This window comes from Chrysochloris asiatica, unplaced genomic scaffold, assembly GCF_000296735.1.
Source record: "Chrysochloris asiatica unplaced genomic scaffold, ChrAsi1.0 scaffold00190, whole genome shotgun sequence".
Classification (NCBI taxonomy): Eukaryota; Metazoa; Chordata; class Mammalia; order Afrosoricida; family Chrysochloridae; genus Chrysochloris; species Chrysochloris asiatica.
The window spans coordinates 4036207-4057481 of NW_006408708.1; the positions used below are offsets into that span (position 1 = coordinate 4036207).

The window sequence follows — 21275 nt, forward strand, 5'->3', positions numbered from 1 at the left end:
TCAATGTAATGAAACAAGTTATATGAATTGTTGAATGTGAGACTGATGATGTGCCCTGTAAACTTTCACTCAATCCACAATAAAAACCTTAAATTTAAAAAAAAAAAAAATTACCAGTCATGAAACCCCTGTGCAGCACCATTCTACTCTGACACATGGGGTTGCCATGAATTGGGATCAATGCAATGACAACTGGCTAAAAACAAACAAAGAAATCACTCAAACCAAAGTACATGCATGTTCAGAGTAAACTGTTCATAACAGCAAAAGGGGGACAAAAATGAAACACCCAATGTGATCTCTTTCTACAATGTGATAGCAGAGAGCAGAGAAGATGAAGGCACCACAGTTACATGCATCAATGTGGATAAATCTCAGAAAGACAAATGAGGGAAAAGCCATACTGCAGAATGCATGCAGTAATGAATCATCTTTATAACTTCCAAAATCAAGCAAACTTAATCTGATAAAACATAAAGAAAAGTACAGAAACAATAAACAAAACTTAGGAAACCCACAGTACACAAAGAGGTTTAACAATATTGAAATCTATTAGATTTGGGTGATGAGTTTACAGATTTTACTTTATGATTAGATGTGTGTCTATTATATAGGAGGGTGAGTCAAAAATGATCTGCACTCAGGGTATATTAAAACTACTGTCCCCCTCCACGGCTGATGATAACATTGAGCGTGCCTGTGAAATTATTCTAACAGATGAGTGACTATGGATTGTGTGGTAAATCATTTGCAAATCTGCCATGGCTCTGTCTAGGAAATAATCCATGACAAACTTGAGTTTCGAAAAGTTTGTGTGAAATGGGTTCTGAAACCATTCACGAAAAAGCATAAATAGAAGTGTTTGGACATCTGCAAACAAAATTTGGATCAATAATCAAAGGAAGGTAAAAGCGTCTTTAAAAAAAATCATTACTGGTGACGAGACAGAGAATCATCACTATAAGCCTGAGAGTATGGAATGGAAACATCCTCGATTACTGACTAAGAAAAAAGTTCAAAATTCAACCATCCGCTGGAAAATTGATGCTTACAGTTTCCTGGGATTCTCAAGGGCCAGTATTGGAACACTATCAGGTATGATGCCGTGGACTAATGCTCTGAACTGCAAAGTTGGTTTGAACCACAAGGTCAGAGGTTCTAGCTTACCAGCTGCTCCTTGGAAACCCTATACAGGGTTGCTGTGGGTCAGAACCAACTCAAAAACACTTAACAACATCAGGAAAAGGTTCAACAATCAACAGTGCTCTTTACAGTGAGATGCTCCCAGAAGAACTGAAGCCTAGACTTTGGATTAAACACAGAGGACTGCTATTCAAGGGTGTTGTGATCTTGCATAACAACGCACATCCTCACACCTCTGCCCACACCGATGACACTCTGCAAAAATTTTGTTTTGAAGTGTTCAAGCATCCTCCCTATAGTCCTGATCTTGCTCCATCAGACTTTCACCTCTTTACATCCCCTGAAAGAAACCCTTCGAGGAAGAAGATTCGCCTCTGATGACGAAGTGAACATAGCGGTGAATTCATGGCTTGCAGCTCAGTCTAAACTGTTTTTTTTTTAGTAAGAGACTATGAAAGCTTGTTGATAGATGGACAAAGTGTATGGAAAAGCAAGGAGATTATGTTGAAAACTGATGTATTTGTCTTTTTCTAAAAGTTGTAAACAACAGTAATTAATAACCTTCAAAGGGAGATGCATCAGTACAGCCTTCCTTGTTGATGGCCAAACTTCATCTCTCATACTTTGGACATATTGTCAGGAGGGAGCAGTCGCTGGAGAAGGATATCATGTTTGGTAAGATGGCGGGTCAGAGAAAAAGAGGAAGACCCCCAACAAGATGGACTGGCCAAGTGGCAGCATTGATGAACTCAAGCGTGGCAACAGTAGTGAGGCTGGCCCGGGATCAGGCAGTGCTTCGTTCTGCTGGTCATAAGGTGGCTATGAGTCGGTACCAACTCGATGGCACCTAACAACAACAACAAAGAGGAAAGGAAGGGAGTAATATGGTGGGGGAACCCAGGCTGCATACAGCACGACCCAGAGAAACTATCAGTGGGCGTATCTCTGTCACCAGTACCTTCAGAAGTCTCACTCCCCTACCAGCCGTCCACACTTGGTTTCTCAATCTGAAAAGGTCATTTCTTCCTTCAAGTCATCATTCTCCATTACTGTCACAGTGAAAGAATCTGCTGCATTTCACAGTTGCTTTTAGTGTTACAGCCAAACCATTAAATTTAGCAATCACAATCTTCCTACTATATTTTTCCTACCGCTTATCCTTACCCTTCCCCCCCTCCCTTTGTCAGTCTGTCATACTGTGGTGCCTTTTGTATTGCTATGATGTTAAAAGCTATGCCACCAGTACTTCAAATACCCAGTAGGGTTGCCCATGGTGAAATGGTTTCAGAGCAGAGCTTCCAGATTGAAACAGACTAGGAAGAAAGGTCTAGCAATCCATTTCTGAAAATTAGTCAATGGAAATCTTATGGTTCACAGCAGGACACTTTCCAATATAGTGATGGCAGATGAGCTCCCTAGGTGGGAAGGCACTCAGAATACACAGTGGCCACAACAAAGGGCTTGAACATACTGGAACAAGTAACATTTTGGTCTGTTGTACATAAAGTCCTTCATTACCTGTCATAACTGATTGACTCACTGGCAACTAACAACAACAAACCCTATACCACTCAATTGGCGTCCAGCAGTTCAATAATGTCCTGTCTCTTGGTGTGTTCTGTATACTCTTAGTTAATTTCAATCTCTTTTGGCTAATGTCACCTCTTCAGCTTGGAATACTCTCTCCTCTCACATTCTAAATCCATTATTTCATTTGGGATGCTTTCAACATCACTGATCTCCAAGAATCTTTTCTCTACCCCTTTTATTTCACCTTTTCCCCAAACAGTTTTGCACACCTAATTCATATTATATTGGCTTGTACTTGTTAGCATATTGATTTGTACTTTATCATGTCTGATTGTTTTGTGTCAACATTTGAAAGCTGTCAGTGGAGACTGCATTCTGTACTACTTCATGAACCAGGTAAAGGCTCAAAAGTGGGCACCAAGTGGGGACTCTAACTCTCAGGTATCAAATCCTTATTATAAGGCTAAGTCAAAAAGCATTGCTGCAAAATCACAGAAATCTTCATTAAACAATAATATTAAAATGGGAAGCTGTTGTTTCTTGATAGATCCTCCATTTAGGTCTATACACGTCTGAAGTCAGTGTTACCATCTTCTGCAGAATTCTGCGCTCTTCAATTTACACCACATCAAAATGTCAATGTTGACAACCTTAAGGAACTCAAATTGTGTTCCTTTTAAATAATCTCTGAGTTTGGGGAACATAAATAAGTCCCCAAAGCCCCCTCATCTGAAGGGGCAAAGGTCAGACGTGTAGGGTGGATGGGCTAAGGTTTTCCAACAAAATTCTCGTAGGACAACCCTTTCTACCCTTGAAAAATGAGCAAGGACATTGTTTGTTATTGTTGTTAAGTGCTGTAGAGTCAGTTCTGATCCATAGCATACCTGTATAGGGTTTCCAAGGCATAGCTGGTGAGTTTGAACTGCCAACCTTGATGTTCAAACCGACTTTGCAGTCCAGCACATTAATCCACAGTGCCACACCAGAACTCCAGATACATTGTAGTGATGGAAAAAAAACTGGCTGAATTTGCCTCCTCAGGGCAACTTTCCCTGGACTTTTTCTCACCAATAGTTTTCAATTTTCATAAAACTTCCTCATAATGAGCTTCCAGGATTGTTCCTTGTCCTATCAATATTATCCTTTTGGCATGCCCAAAACAAAAAACACAGTTGCCATAACATTCTGAGCTGATCGCTCTGCCTTGAATTAAACTGGCCCAGAAGATCCCCTCAAAAGCTACTGTTCAAATTCAACCTTTATTTGAAGTTACCCTAACAAGACTAAGACAGGTGTATTACACAAGATCTTGTCTGCAGCCATCCACTGATGGTAGAGATATATTTTGTTTGTAATCAAGTAATAAACCCACATATGGAAGACCTGAAACACCAGTAGCAATACTTTTTGACTTAATTCCCTAAGAGTATTTGCTCTATCATGACACCAGGTATACTGTCATATATTCTTTCTGCCAAAAACTTTTCCGTTCACCTGGTGCAGAGTTGTAGGATAGGTACTGGACTGGTAATCACAAGGTCATCAATTGAAACACACCACACATCTCGGAAACACTATGCAGGGTTGTTATGACTTGGAACTGACACAACAATACACAGCAAATAGTTTAATGAGCCCGGTGTGGCGCTGTAGGATAAGGACTGGACTGGTAACTGCGAGGTCCACAGTTCAAACCCACCAGCCATTCTCAGAAATTCTATACAAGGTCGCCATGAATAGGAACTGACTCAACAATACACAGCAACAACATATTAAAAGATATATATAAATATATTGAACGATACATAGTTATCTTATAAAATACAACACATACATAAGAATCACCTGGGGATATTGGTAAAATATAGATTCTGATTCAGTATATTTGAAGCTGAAAAGTAAATTATTAGCAGGGGATCAAACCAAAATGAATTGGTTCAAAAGCCCTGTCATAAACACAAGATTTTTTTTTTTTTTTTTCTGTTTTGGGATAATGTTATTCAATAGGTCCTTAATATTAATCAAAGTTATCTTTCCTGTAACTTCTACCTTATTGGTCCAAGCCTATGTTTAAGACTCATCAGTTCACAAATTTATGAAAATACTTTGTTTCTCTCTTTCTTGTCTCACTTGACTCTGCATTTCTTGAAACCAGAAACCACACTTTATTCAGTTCTATATATGCTTAGCATAGTGGTTATGAGTTGGGCTGCTAACCTCAAGGTCAGCAGTTCAAAACTACCAACTGTTCTGTGGGAGAAAGATAAGGTTTTCTGCTCCCGTAAAGATTTACAGCCTGGGAAAACTGATGTAGGGTCGCTATAAGTCAGAACCGACTCCACAGCACACCACCACCATATATGCTTAACCACTGACACCCAAGAACGCTTACAGTTTGTTGAACGAATGATCTATTTTCAGATACAAGTTGAAAACTTAGGATGAATGACAATTCAGTAAATTTATCACTTGACAGACTTTGTATACTTGACTGTAACTACCATGAAGATTTCTCTTCACCCCTACTCCTTTATTCTAATTAAGCACTCCCAATGGTGTCAATAATGAATTCCTCCTATGATGATTTCAAGAGCCTACAACAGTTCACTTGCCTCCCTTCTGGTGAATAGCTTATCAATTTTCCTACATAAATTGGCACATCCAATCTAGGATTCACTATTACAGACGTGATCTAATCAGTTTACAAGGGCAATGTTGCTGCCCTTGTTCTGAATGTGCTACTTAAATGAATTCAGCCAACTATGCCAAAATGCATCCATTTTTCAAATGAAGGCTAAATTTTAAATACGACTTGTTGGTTAATGATGGTTATTGGTGGGGATGTAAGTGGGATAAGGGGGCTATCACCTTTTTCATTAAACATTTCTACACAGTCTTAAATTATAGTAAGCATGCATAGATGAAGACTAAACACTTTCGCCTTCAGTATGGGTTGTACCTCAATGTAAAGAAAATGAAAATCCTCACAACTGGACCAATAAATAACATCATGATAAACAGAGAAAAGTCTGAAGTTTTCAATGACTTCATTTTGCTTGGATTTATAATTAACGCTCCTGGAAGCAGCAGCTTAAAAAATCAAACGACGCGCTGAATTAGGCACAAGATCTCTTTTAATATGTTCCAGAGCAAAGATGTCACTTTGAGGACTAAGGTGCATCTGATCCAAGCCACGGTATTCTCAACAGCCTCCTACGTGTGTGAAAGTTGGACAATGAATAAGACTGGAAAAGAATCGAATCATTTGAATTATGGTGTTGGAGAAGAATACTGAAAGTACCATGAACTGCCAGAAGAACAAACAAATCTGTCTTGGAGGAAACACAGTCAGAATGCCCCTGATAAATGAGCATAGTGAGACTTCGTTTTTTGGACATGTTATTATAGGAGGGACCAGTCCCTGAAGAAGGACATCATGCTGGATAAAAGGGAGGGTCAGAGGAAAAGAGGAAGATCCCCAACGAGATGGACTGGCACAGTGGTAGAGCAATGGACTCAAACTCAACAACTGTGAGAATGGTGCAGAATGGGACAGTGTTTCATTCTGTCCTACATAGATAGGATCACTATGAATTTGAACCTACTCTAAGGCACTTAACAACAACAAAGATTGCACTACTTTTGTGATTAAATACCAACCCAGATTTAAAAAGATAAAGTAGCATATATGTGTAATTTCTACAGTTCTAGCCATAGGGAATACACTCAAGTCATATTAGAAATCTCTGGGTGGGTTTTATGTTTTTGGTTTTTTTCTCTCCTCTTTTCAACATATTTTTTACCCATCCAGTATTTGAGTTGCTACTACTGCACAGAGCATTTGGCTCTAACAATGATCTACTGATCTAACCAACCCAAACTCTACTTCTACATTGTGAAATTTCTCTCTTCCTATAAATGTCAGAAAGTAGTACACTGTAATATGATTTCTCTCTTTCTTAAGTTCAGACTAGATCCCAGTACATTTTATTTGACATCTTCTTTTCCCTAGAAGTGAGGAATCACACTAGCACATTTCAGGAATGCTTCCTGGAGTGTAGGGTCTTTATTTCCTCCCAAATACAGCTGTGTTTCATGCTTTACAGAAGCTTGTTGGGATAACAAGTAGTGCCAAAAAAGCACAGATTAGAAAACGACTTATAATTCTACGCCACTGCATAAAGGCAGTGTTCTCCATTGTTGTTGTTGTTGTTAAGTGTTGTAGAGTCGGTTCCAACCCAGAGCGACCCTGTATAGGGGTTCCCAGGAGTGGCTGGTAAGTTTGAATCACCAACCTTGCAGTTCAAACTGACCTCGCAGTCCAGAGCATTAACCCGCAGTGCCGCACCAGGACTCCTGTTCTGGATACAGACTGCATAACTCAAACCCCCCAAAATGTCACTGCCTGTGACTCCGTTATCCTCTGCTTGGTCTAAGATCAAAGAGACAAATCTGAAATCTTTGAGGAAAGAAATATTGGCAGCACACATTTTCAAGGATCAGAGTCTCCATTTTCCATCAGCTCTCAAGGGATCATCCTTTAGAGGCAGATCTCTGAAAACAGTTCCAGAAGACATAGGCATGTGTTCTAGGTGTTGAGATTCTGTTAAGATTTCACAGACTTCTCAGCAAGTCTGAGCTTTACAAGACCATCAGATGGTCTAACCTTTGGTGGTACCTGGTAATGGTGACCAATATCCAGTTTATTCCTCATCCTATGACTCAGATTCCACTTCTGCCCAATAGTGAGAGAAGGAGTTCTTCCTTGCCTGCCTCTTAAGGAGCAGTTTTGAGTCCTGGTACGGAGCTGCAGGGTAAGCACTGGACTGCTAACTGAAAAGTCAATGGTTCAAACCCACCAGCCACTCCTTAAAAACCCTATACAGGGTTGTTATGAGGTGGAACCAACTCAATGACACTTAGGAACAGCAACAATGTGTTACTACTCATTTTACAAGATGGAGCTATTAAAGCATGAAGAGGTTTAAGTGACTTGCTAAGGTCACAGATGAAAATCAAAGAGCACAGCCTTCAGTATGGATTACATCTTAATTTAAAGAAAACAAAAATCCTCACCACTGGACCAATAAACAACGTTCTTATCAGCGGAGAAAAGATTGAAGTTATCAAGAATTTCATTTTTCTTGGATCAACTATCAACACTCACGGAAGCAGCAGTCAAGAAATCAAAGGACGTATTGCATTAGGCAAATCTGCTGCCTGACCCAAGCCATGGTATTTTCAATAACATCATATGCATGCAAAAGCTGGGCAGTGAATAAAGAAGATCATAGAAGAATTGATGCTTTTGAGTTACGGTGTTGGAGGAGACTATTGAACATGCCATGGGCTGCCAAAAGACCCAATAGATCCTTTTTGGAAGAAGTGCAGCCAGAGTGCTGCACTTGGAGGCCAGGATGGCCAAACTTCATCCCTCATACATCAGACGTATTGTCAGGAGGGATCAGTCCCTGGAGAAGGATGTCATGTTTGGTAAGGTAGACGGTCAGAGAAAAAAGGAAGACCCCCAACGAGATGGAATGGCCAAATGGTAGCATCAATGGACTCAAGCGTGGCAACAGTAGTGAGGTTGGCCCAGCATCCGGCCGTGTTTCATTCTGCTGTACATAAGGTCGCTATGGGTCAGTACCGATTCAATGGCACCTAACAACAACAACAAGGTCACACAGCTAGTAAGGAACCCTGGTGACAGTGGTGGTGGAGGGTGACATTAAAGACCAGAGTCTGTGTGTCCTTCCTGGTCCCCAAGCCTCTGGTTTCCAACCTGGAGAAGTGAAAGTCAAGCCCGTAAGCTGTTTTTAGGGTTTAAGAATCTAACAAATTATTGTCAATAAGCTGTCCAGGCTCAGCATCACATGTCTTTGTTTTTTGCTGAAATAGTATCACTGTAGCGTGGGAATCCTGGTTACTTCAAGGGTCTTCAATCCTAGCTACACATTAAAATCATTCAGGAAGCTTTTTTTTTAATGTCCACGGTAAGTCTCCATTTGGGGCCAATTAAAGTAGAATCTCCAGAGGTGTTTGTGTTTTAAAAATCTCTCAGGTTATTCTCATGTGCAGCCTGAGTTAGAATCATTGAGTTGGCTGATGGTGATCAGAAACTGATCTGTTTGAAACTCATCTGTTTGATTAATTACCCAGTACAGCTACAAGAATCCTACTGAGTTCCTCGGTTGCAAATTCAAACTTCAAGCATACAATACTAATATAGCCAGTTTACTATAGACCAATGGCCCAGGATCGGGCAGTGTTTTGTTCTGCTGTGCATAAGGTCACTATAGATCAGTTCCAATTGATGGCACCTAACAACAATCTTAGGTCTAAGCATCTGCATGAATAAACTCATTCATTTCTCATAGAACCTACAATGTCTCCTCCATTTTACAGATGAGAAAGCGGAGGTAGAAAACTGTCGTTATTTATGATCAGGGCTGGAACATGGGCAGGCCAGGATGCAAATTCATGCATCTAGTGCCAGGATCTCAACCCTTACCCTTTGTTGCTTCTTGATCAAAATAAAACCAGTTGCTGTGGAGTCAATTCTGACTCATAATGAGTCCTTGAGTTGCAGAGAAGAACTGAGCTTCACAAGGTTTTCATAGCTGTCACCTTTCCCTTACTGGACATGTGGCTCTAGGTGGTTTCAAACCACCAGTCTTTCAGTTAATAGCCAATTGCTTAACTTTGCTTCTTGATATTGCCTTAGAATGTTGTCGGTTTACCACGCTAACACCTCAGTGATGAATTAAAAGATCAAAGAATGCTGGGGAATGTAGACGAATCCAAATGCCTGCAGGGACTGGGAGGTAAGATACATGAGAGAGATGAGCAGGTGCACATGCATATGGGGACAAGGCGTCTGAGTGGTAGGAACGGTGGCAGACTGACGAGCACATGCCCGGAATAAGGGAGACAGCCACCAACAACTACAGCAGATTGCTGCCATGTGGGGAGGTGGGCCTAGTGCTACCAGCTCTTCCAAGTTAAAAAAAAAAAAAAAGCTAAAAATTTAAATTTTTATGTAAAAGCTTTCTTTTCCAAATGTTATATCAATTTTTAAAACAAACTGTGTGGGTCAAAACATATCAGTAGGTCACAAGCTTGTGGCCTCTGATACGATCACTCATCCTTCACTTCAGTGAGTGAGTGAGGGAACATTCATCTTTAGTGTACTTTCTTGGACTAGTTCTCTGGGATGAGACACTTTCTTTCTTTCTGTGCAAAATTTGAACTATCAGCCTATATCAACATATGAGAATCCAGTGTAAATTCCCCCCAAGTCATCTGAACCAGTAAATGGCCTACTGAGGAAAAAATAAATAAACATTTATTAAACGTCTATTCGGTCATTTGAATCTTACTGCAAGTCTGTGAAGGAGGATTTACTATCCTCACTTTATAGTAAAAATCTGGTCATAATTTATACGATTATTACACAACTCAAATATAATTCAGGTTAAATCATATAAACAAAGGCACTCATCCCTATAATAAAAGTCTAATATAATATTGTTGGCCTATGAAACAAGTATTAGTCAAGCCCTACAATAATAGCCTTTTAAAAGAATTTTACCGTATCATGTTATTACTTATCACTCTAATAAGATGCGTGGAAAATGAAAAAAACAAAATGCATCAAGAGCAACATAAAGTTCTAGGTTAGAAATGATGCAAAGGTTAAGCACATGACTACTGACTACTAACCAAAAAGTCAGCGGTTCAAACCCACCCACCAGCTCTGCAGGAGAAAGGTCCAGTGATCATCTTCCATAAAGATTGTTGTTGTTAAATACCATCATTTCGATTCTGACTCACAGCGATCCTGTACAGGGTTTCCGAGGTGCAGCTGGTAGGTTTGAACCGCTGACCTTGTGGTTCACAGTCCAATGCTAATCCTACAACGCCACACCCGGAGTACAGCCCTGAAGACCCTTTGGGCCAGTTCTAGTATGTCACATGAGTTGAAACCTACTTAACAGACCTAACAACAACAATCATCATCTAAGCAAACTGAAACATAAACTTAATAATGTAGTTGCTGTGGAGTCCACTCTGACTCATAGCAATTCTGTGTAGGATTTCTGAGGAACAACTGGTGGGTTTGAACCACTTCAGTCAGCAGTACAGTGTTTATCCCACAGTGACACACCAGGCAATATTTACTGAGCTGTTTCTATGTGCCAGGTATTAACCAGACATACTTGTATGTGTGTGTGTGCATGTGTGTATAGTATTTTTATTTACATATGAACTCACTTTAACCTTACAATAATCCTTCTGTATAGGCATTGGCTGTGAACCACAAGGTCAGTAGTTTGAAACTACCAGCTGTTCTGCAGGAAAAAGATGAGGCTTTCTGCTCTCATAAAGATTTACAGCCTCGGAAACCCTGTTCAGGGTCGCTATGAGTCGGAACCCACTCTACAGCACATAACAACAACATGGGATAAAGCACACAAGGTTTGACCCACAAGGTCAGCGGTTCAAACTCAATAGCCGCTCTTTGGAAACTGTGCAGGGTTGTAATGAGTTGCAACAACAACATTATTATCACTTTTTAATGATGCAGAAACTAGGGCACAGAGAAGTTAAGTAACTTGCTCAAGACCACACAGCTATTTAAGAGCAAAACAGATCTGAACAGCCTGGCACTAGTTTGTACCTTTGTTGTTGTTGTTGTTAAGTGCCATCGAGTCGGGTCCGACCCATAGCGACCCTGTACAGGGTTTCCAAGGGTGTAAATCTTTACGGGAGTAGAAAGCCTCATCTTTCTCCCGCGGAGCGGCTGGTAGTTTCGAACCGCTGACCTTGAGGTTCGCAGCCCGATTCGTAACCACTACGCTACCAGAGCTCCTTAGTTTGTACCTTTAACCACTACAAATTTAAAAGGCATCTGAATTCTGTTTTTATGTTAGTTAAACCATATACAATAGATACAGTGAAGAGGGCAAAATCACAAATGGTATTTCCCCCCTATCTTTACAAAACAAAAAAGAGCTTCTTCAAATACACCAGTCAACATAAGATACTAGTACTGTTGTTGTTACATGCCCTTGAGTCAGTTCCTGTAATACAGGTTCTGAGGCTGTAAATCTTTGCCAGAGCAGAAAGTTTCATCTTGCTTCCTGGTAGTGGCTGGTGAGCTTGAACCACCAATTTTGTGGTTCGCATTCCTATGTTTATCCTACGAAGCCACCAAGCTCCCACTAGCACTATATAACTTAGCAATATCTATCACCCTCCATAAGCACAGTAGCTGGTTTCAAAAGTTAGACAAACAAGTACTGCTGATCAATCACGTCAAAAGATCATTTTCCTCTGGCCTTGTTTAGTTCCCTTTGAAGGCCAACTTCTTCAGAACACTTAGAATAACTCATCTTGAGATCTGCATTTTTCTCATCCCTTTCCTTTTTGTCTCCACAACATAGTTCTAATGGTGTCTAACTACTTTTCTCACCCATCTAGATATTCGTCAGAGAAAACGACAAAGGTTATTTTAGGATGTTTTTCCGGCCCAAATATCTGTGTTAGGTCCATGCATTTCTTCCCTGCCACCAGGTAAAACTTTGCTGAATTTGGGTTTTGTTAAAAACAGAATACATAAAGCATGGTCAATCAAGACCTTTAGAGGCGGAACTTCAGTGGTCATCGTGGTGGAGCATTTTTTTAATAAGAGAGGAATAGATAATGGGAAACAACAGCCTTTTAAGGCACATAGAATATCTGCTGCATTTATTTCCACCCTGGGTCAATCTGTAGAAAGAAGAGTTGCTAAAGGCCACATTCTGGTCTGAGGCCGTGGGCGTATATCATGGTGCATTTTATAAAATTAGCTACAGTGTAATCTCTGTGTGTGTGTGTGTGTGTGTGTGTGTGTGTGTGTGTATACACAGTGAAATTGACTTGTATATAAAATAAACAGCAATATGCACAGTGCAGCTTAAGATCCGTATCAAGTCAAAACTTGATTTTAATTTAAGAAACTACTTTTTCTAGCTGCAGCAATTCTATCCCAAAGTGAGTCTCTAGGGAATAATACGAGGTACCTGAGAGGGCCCCTGTTTAGTCATACACTATTTTCTAATATCATAAAAAAAAAAAAAAAATGCAATTTATCGATAGGATGGAAATGCACATATTGCTCATAAACAGACAGGGGAAAGTAGCTAGAAACTTCAGCCTGCCGAATAGTCTTAGCTATTTCTAAGGTCTGTGCTTCACATATTATTTCCTTATAAAATATGACAGAAGACATTTCGACTACCATGAACCATAAAGTGTTTTGTACACTTAGTCCTAGATGGTATGAATTACTGAGCTACACCTCGCAAAAGATGTGATGGAAAAGAGTACATAAGAAACAGCACCAAGCATCATCATTTACAATCTCTAAAACGGTGAATCTTAGGGTACATTAATGAAGCCAAAATAGTGACTGACATCTTAAGGCAGGAGGGAAAATAAACACATCAAGGCATACCAACACTCCCACCACCATAACTAGGGCTGGTCTGGATTTCTTTTTAATAAGAGAAAACTCAAAGTCTATTCCTTCACCAAAAAGCCCATGGTCTTGTAAAATCTTATGCTAGAAATCCCTTAACATCCTAAAAGTTCAATTTTGTAGGTCACGCTCTCATTATCTTGTTCTAGGAGGAGTCTGATTAAATTATAGAAAATTACTAATACATCACTCGAAACAGAGAGATCAGTTCCCGCCTATTTTTGTTTTGTTTTGTTTTTTGGCTTCCTTCTATGCCAATAAATATTTTAGTAGGAAGAGTGGGGAAGACATGGCCACTTCAAGTAGGGAAGACTAAAGAATTTATTAGCCTACTCTCAGGAATATGACACCTTTCAGTTGTCAAAGATGTGCATGACTGACCAGTCATAGAAACCAAGGGAGCATTTTAATAGAGTGTCAATTAGGGCTCCACCATTGTTTCTTTCAGACCTTGTCATCTTTGAATCTAAGGATACCAATTTGCATATAAGGTGACCAGGGTTAGTAACACTGGATGAGAGTTTCCTCTTTCGTGAAACTAACTCTCCAGATACAATTGAACCCAAACTACTATGATTACTAAGTAAGCTAGTTTACTGACCCAGTCAGGCACCGTGCATTTCTACTCTCTGGTCTTTCCTACAAAAGTATCTTGACATAATAGAACTGCTTGTACTTCAAACCAACCTATGACCCCAGGAAAAGCTTTTCTGGTTAGTCTACCAACATAACTCGCTCCTCTGGGTGTTGCCACGATCTCTGCCCATCTAATTCTTCAAGCCTCACAAGACAGAGATTTTCCACACTTCCCTTGGAGCTCTCCTAATAGATGCCATTCCAAGATTCTAAAAACTCAAGTACACAGCGAGCTTTAACAACCGGCCAAAAGCTGTCCAGTGTATACTTCTCTAGCATGATTTATTAACACTTTCTGCAGAGAAACTTGTCAACTCACACCAGCTGTGTCATCCACAGAGACAGCAGCAGACGAATTAAAAATCATGCTTTTTTTCTCCAGAAACTATTTTAAAGCTTTAGAAAGATTATGGTTTGACTCTCTTCTTACTTAAATGGGAAAACTCGGTGGTAACCTACTTACTGTAAGAAACACATGGATGTTCTTTTAAGAAAATGATATTATTGCTGTTAGGTGCCATCCAATCAGTTCTGACTAACAATGACTCTATGTGCAACAGAATAAAACACAAACTCAGTCCAGCACCATCCTCCCCATCACTGCTATGATTGAGCCCACTGTTGCTGCCAATATGCCAATCCATCTTGTTGAGGGTCTTCTTCTTTTTCTCTGTCCCTCTACTTTGACAAACATGATGCCCTTCTTCAGGAAATGGTCATTTAGGATGACATGTCTAAAGTAAGTGGCACAAAGTCTCACCATCCTCACTTCTAAGGAGTATTCTGGCTGTACTTCTTTCAAGATAGATTTGTTAGTTCTTATGGAAGTCCATGGTATAATAGTCTTTGCCAGCATCATAATTCAAAGGCATCAATTCTTTGGCCTTCCTTACTGTCCAACTCTCATGTGCATTATGAGACAACTGAAAATATCATGGCTTAGGTCAGGCCCACCTTAATCTTCCAAGTGGCATCTTTGCTAAACACTTTAAAGAGGTCTTTTGCAAGCAGATTTGGCCAATGCAATTGGTCATTTGATTTCTTCACTGCTGCTTTCATGGACATTGGCTGTGGATCCAAGTAAAACGAAATCCTTAATAACCGCAATCTTGTCTCCAGTTATTATGATGTTGCTCGTTGGTCCCATTGTGAGGGTTTTTGTTTTCTTTATATTGAGGTTTAATTCGTACTAAAGGTTGTATTCTTTGATCTTCACCAGTAAGTGCTTCAAGTCCTCTTCACATTTAGCAGAGTTATGTCACAGTTGTTAATTAGTCTTCCTCTAATTCTGATGTCATGTTCTTCATAACCTCCAACTTCTCAGATTTGCTCAGTAAACAGATTTTAAGTATGGTGAAAGATACAACCCTGACACACATCTTTTCTGATTTCAAGCAATAATAAAGCATCCCCTTTGAATGACCTGTTTGAATGGCCAACTCTTGGTCTATGTACATGTTAGGCATAAGCAAAATTAAATGTTCTCAAGTTCCCATTCTTCACAGAGCTCCCTGTAAGTTTTTATTGTACACACAGCTGAATACCTTTGCATAGTCAATAAAACACATGCAAACCTCTTTCTGGTATTGTCTACTTTCAGTCAAGATCCACGTGACTGACATCAGCAATGCTATCCCTCGTCTGATGTCCCTTTCTGAATTTGGGTTGAATATCTGACAGTTTCCTGTTCATGTACTGCTACAACCATTTTTTAATTAACTTCAATAAAATTCTGCTTTAATAGTAATAATATTGCTCGACGATTCTCCTATTGTGTTGCATCACCTTTTTTTTGGAATAGATCCAAATATTGATCTCTTCCAGTTGGTTAGCTAGGCAACTGTCTTCCACATTTCTTGGCACAGACAAGTGACATTCGTAGCATTGCATTTGTTGAAACATCTCAATTGGTTTTCCATCAATTCCTGGAGCATTGGGGTGTTTTATATTTTGCAAATGTCTTCAGTGCAGCTTGGAATATACTTCCTTCAGGCTGTATTGATCACATGCTATCTTCACAAACAGTTGGAACACTGACAATTTTTGGTACATTTGGTACAAAATTTGGTACATATCCTTTTCATATTCGGTTGATACTTCCTATGTCATTCACTATTGTGCCCATAGCAGCCTTCAATTTGCAACCTGAGGCTTACATCTCTTCTTTGGTTCTTTCAGATTGAGAAATGCCGAGCTTGTTCTTGCCTGTTGGTTTTCTACTCCAGGTCTTTGCACATTTCATTATAACACTTTGCTTTGTCTTCTCTAACTAGTCTTTGGAAGCTTCTGTTTAACTCTTTTACTCCATCATTTCTTCTGTTCTCTTTAGCTACTCTACTTTTAAGAGCATGTTTTAGGATTTGACATACTAATAGCTTCCAGCATCACAGCAACACACAAGTCACCAAAATACCACAAACTAACAGAAAAGTGGTAGTTTAGTGTAGGTAGGCATTATTAGCCTGGTATGGTACTGTAAGATAAGCACTGGACTGCTAAGCAAAATGTTAGTGGTTCAAACCCACCAGTCACTCCTTGGAAACCCTACACGTGGTTGCTATGAGTCAGAACTGACTCCACTGTACTTAACAACAACTGGCATTATTAGCAAGTATTAATCTAGACTGCTACTTGGTACCTCAGCTTTGACAGAAAGATACAGTGAAATATTTTGCTATTTGACTCAAATTTTTCCCCACATGGTTTCCACTATAATTAGTCACATTTACCTGGCCACTGCAAAAATTAATATGACTAAATAGGGAGAAATAGTTCAATCTTCTACAGTTTCTCTTTCCTCAACATGTTTTTATTGTTAGCCGGCCCATTGACTCCTGACAACCTCATATGTCAAGAACAGAATTGTCCCTTAGGGTTTTCTTGCCTATAATCTTTACCAAAGCAATTTGTCAGGCTTATCTTCTGCAGAGCTACTACTACTTGGGTTTGAACTGGCAACCTTTAGGTTAGCAGCGGATTTCAAATCACTTGCGCCATCCTTTCAGACACACGCAGACAAGTAAAAATGTGTAAAAAAAAAAAAAAAAAAAAGGGATCGTGTTTGTTTTTCAGTCAAATTGCTTCTCGATTTTACTAGAGAGAGTTTTTCAAAGTTTTGAAGACCATAATAACCTGACGCAATGAAAATATAACAACTGTTTCATCAACATTTCCTTTGTATCCCCCTCTTGGAAAAGGCATCAGGCAAGTTTCCAAAGATAAAAGTAATAGGATCTAAGTTCATACATAGTTATGGGTAAATTGAAGATAATGAGGAAATAATAAAGGCGCTGATGGTACCAATGGTAAAAGACATTACAAGTACACCAGGCAGAAGAGAAAACCCTTCCATATCCTATCCCCTCTTCCGTTTATGATTTCAAATGGAACAGTGTTCAAAAGTACCTCTCTTTCCATGCCTGGAAACAGCAGCAGTACTAGTTTTCCTCTCTTCTTTCTTGTTGTCAAGTGCCATTCAGTCGTTTCCAATACTTGTTGTTGTTGTTAAGTGCCATGGAGTCAGTTCCAACTCATAGCGACCCTGTACAGGGTTTCCGAGGCTGTAAATCTTTACGAGAGCAGAATGCCTCATCTTTCTCCCACGGAACAGCTGGTAGTTTCGAACTGCTGACCGTGAGGTTCACAGCCCGATTCATAACCACTCCTAGAGCTCCTAGCGACCCTATATAGAGTTTCTGAGGAGCTGAGGAGTAGCTGGTGGATTTGAATTCAAACTGACCTTGCTGCCCAGGACTTATCCTGGACAATTTTAAACTATCAACTTTGAGACCTGTCAGTTAATGCGCTAGACTGCAAAGTCGGTTTGATCAGCAAGGTCGGTTGTTCAAGTTCACCAGCTGCTCCTTGGAAGCCCTATACAGGGTCACTATAGGTCAAAACAGTATCGATGGCATTTAATAACAACAAAGATAAACTCGTGGTATAGCTCAAAGGACATTTTTTTAAACATGGCATTTGACCTTGCTGATGAAAATAATTTTGTGAAAGAGCCACTAACAGCAGCAGAGTCATATTTAAATCCCCCAAATGATAATAATTGCAACAAGACAAGAAATACAGATTTTTATTTTGAGTAATAATTTTTAAAGCTAACCCTCAAAAATAATATAGATTTAACACTCTTTGGGGTGGGGAGATCACCTCCTTAAGCGAACTTCACTTTATACACGTTAGATCACCAGCCAGCTCTCTCAAGGGCAGGTCATTTTTTTTCCTGCATATGTATTAGGCCCATATAACAAAAACTAAACAAAACAAAAACTTCTGAGGCCCAAGAGGAAATCAGAAACCTACCGCTTAGGTTAGTAGTGTCAAATTAAAGGCTTGCCCATTCCCAAAGCTAATTCGGTTCTGAGAAGTCCCATGGGTGTCTAGTTGAACAGAAGGAGCTAGGAAACCTTAGCAGGCCGAAGCCTAGCCTAGGGAATTGCTGGGACACCGTGCCAGGGGCTGAGGCTCACCACAGACTTGGTATCAGATAATACCAAGTGCTAGACTGGATTTCCAGGACTAATCCACTCTACAGTAGAACTTCTAGGTTCCTTGGTGTTCTGTGCCATAGAGTGGGAGGACTACCGGCTTTATAGATCCAGACTGTGCCAGGCTAGAATTATACTTAATAACAGATAAATAGATTCAACAAATAGAAACAGCCCACAGGTTATGGTGGTTTATGTTTTAGAAATCTGTAATCACATTGTTGGAGGGATCCAGAAGCAAACAAGTAAAGCATCCAAATTTTCTATAGATTCAAGTTTTACAAGTTTCTCTTTTGTATTCCAGTTTGCACTTTTTAAATGTGTGTTTTACAGGTTCCACAGATCCTCAAAACAATAATATCAACAGTGGCTGTTGACAAGTTTTGTAGTTGCTCTTCAGAAGGGCTCTTTGACTTCAATAGCAATTTCCCTATCTCATTTCCAGTGCCCTCCATGCCCCCACAATGCACACATCATTTCTTACTTTTAGGGTCAAATTTTAAATCTGCCTCAAGATAACTTCGTGAAATTCTGTGGTTCTATTATAGCAATTTTATCCTTTGGATTTATTGTATTTTAACTTTGATACAAAACAGTTCTCCAAGGAAACAAAAATCCTTCCCACACAGAAAAAAACACAAATAAACAAGAGTTCGCATTAGAACTGGGGCTTAGGCCCACAATTATATTCTACATTAAATACAAATTAACACTAATTTTACCAAAGACAGTATTTATTCAATCTCCACACTCTCCACACCATTGCAAGTTTCTTCAGGATTCACTAAGCATTTAGCAAGCTTTGTGTTACTGTGGCTGAATTGCAAAATACACCATTTGCCCAGAAATTGCTCTTAGTCCAAATGAAATTGCCTACAAAACATGTGTAAACCAGGCAAAGAAAAATCAGCACATATCCACAAAAATCCATTCAACGCAAAGGTAAGTGGAAAAGCTTCGCAAATTAAGGCTTCCCTTTTAAAACCTGAGGGACGTTTACAGTGTTTCCAAAAGGTAATTGCTTCTTACTTCAGTAAAAGTGGCTTTATGTGACTGGGAGAAGGAGGCGATTTTTTTTTTTTTTTTTAAGTGAGTGGCTAACAGTATTAAGAGAGTGGGAGAACCTACTCTCAAAATATAACTTAATCATCAGGATACTAACGTGCAGGAGAGGCCCAACAAGCACACAGCTAAAATGGAGCCTGATTTCCTCTCAGACAGAGGGTAGTCGCACCAGGTCAGGGTCAAGGTCACCAGCAGGGCAGGCTGCAGCTGCCCGAAAGCGCTACAACGGGAGGCAAGGCGTTCTATCTCCGTCACAGCCGAAACAGATAAATCCCTTCTCCTCTCCCACCCTCTCACTAACCCCGCCAACACGTTTTTTTTTTTTAAGCAGAGGGAGAAGAGAAGAAAGGAAAATGACCAAATAACCTCACCGCCCTGGTTTTTACACACAAGCTCATCAGCTCCCAAAGTTGCCATCTAAGGGCAAGTTCGCAGAGAACACTAAAGCCCATTTTGTCAGAGCAAGGAAGCCTCCCCCGGCCCCCCTAGGATTCCTGCGCCCTCTCCCTCCTCCCACACACCCCCCGAAAAGAGCTGGGAACTGTGGCCGGCCGGCCATGTGCACGCACACACTCTTCCACCAACTGCTGCGAGTTTTCTGTGAATCGCAGCGCGGAGCCTCCCAACTCGCCCTCCTCAACTCTACCGCCTTCTTCGCACAAAATTTCCCTACACACGCAATAGCCTGAGATTTTATGTGCATATATATTACATATGTGATTTTATCCTCAGAACCTCTAGCGGGCAGACGAAGAAAGGACTGCACAGGGGCATTTTTTTTTTTTTTTTTTAAAGGAAGGGGAAAAAAAGCACAACCCAAGCCCTGTGCGTCGACTTCTGCGTACCGGGAAGGGGAAAGAAAGAGGAATGTTTGCAGAGCTGGCCGCCTGCAAGTGCCCTTGCTTGCCACTTCGGCCGCGGCCCGGGTAACACGGAGCGGCGGGAGCGCCCGGCCGGAGCAGACTGCGCCCCCTTCCCAGTCCCCCGGGCAGGCACCGCCGCGGATATTTCGCGAGGGGGAGATCGATCGCGCTGCCTGTCTGCAGCGGAAACGCACACGCTCACTCACAACCCGAACCCGAGACACCATAACCTTAACCCTTCCCCCACCCTCCATGAACTTCAGGTGACCGACCACGTCGGCCTGACACCCGGGCGGGCGGCCGCTCCGATTCCACTCCCGCCCCCAGCCCGGGTTTTGCAGGATCGGGCTCTGAGCAGCGCCAAACCGCTGGGAGAGGGGAGCAAGGGGGGTGAAAGAGAAGAGAAATTGACCCTCAGTCTCCCTCGACCCCTCCCTCAGGCGCCTCCGGCGTCCCCTCCTCCCAGTCACCCCGCCCCACGCCTTCTCCCCTGCCCCCTCCTCCCTGCATTCAAGGAGCCGAGCGGCCCCAGGGGATATTTTTAGTTGCTTCTTTCTCCTTCACTTTTAGCTTTAGCAGCATCTCGGAACACTCAAAGCGGAGAAAGATGGGGGGTGGGGGGGAGCCAGAGAGGGAGTGGGGGAAAAGTTAAGAGTCTCGCAAAGAAAAGCATGAAGGAGGGCGGAGAGCAACCGGGGGCGCGGGTGGAGGAGGGGAAGGGGACCGGGCCGTGCCTGCGGGTATATGTCTCCAGTTGGTTTGTGTGGCTGCAGCTGGGAAGGGTTCTGATGCACTTTAGTCCTGGACTCTGCTCAGGCTTTCCGGTGAGGGGGGTCTGAGAGCCCGAGTCTCGCCCGGCTCCGTCTGATCCGACTGACCCCGCATTTTATTGCGGCCAGGAGCCCTGCTCCTCCCTCCCTTCGGCTCTGCAGGGACCTCGCGCGCCGCGAGCCGCCCTGCCTCCGCCTCGGCGCAGCTCCCGCACCCCACATCCGCCCGCTGCTACCCGGCCTC

The 21275-nt window shown here is 41.3% G+C and overlaps 1 protein-coding gene across 3 annotated transcripts in view; it reads right to left on the reverse strand.

Annotated features, from left to right (window-relative positions):
- Positions 1–21275, reverse strand: part of ZNF827 (zinc finger protein 827) — a 252044-nt gene that overhangs the window by 229870 nt on the left and 899 nt on the right. The window lies entirely within an intron of this gene.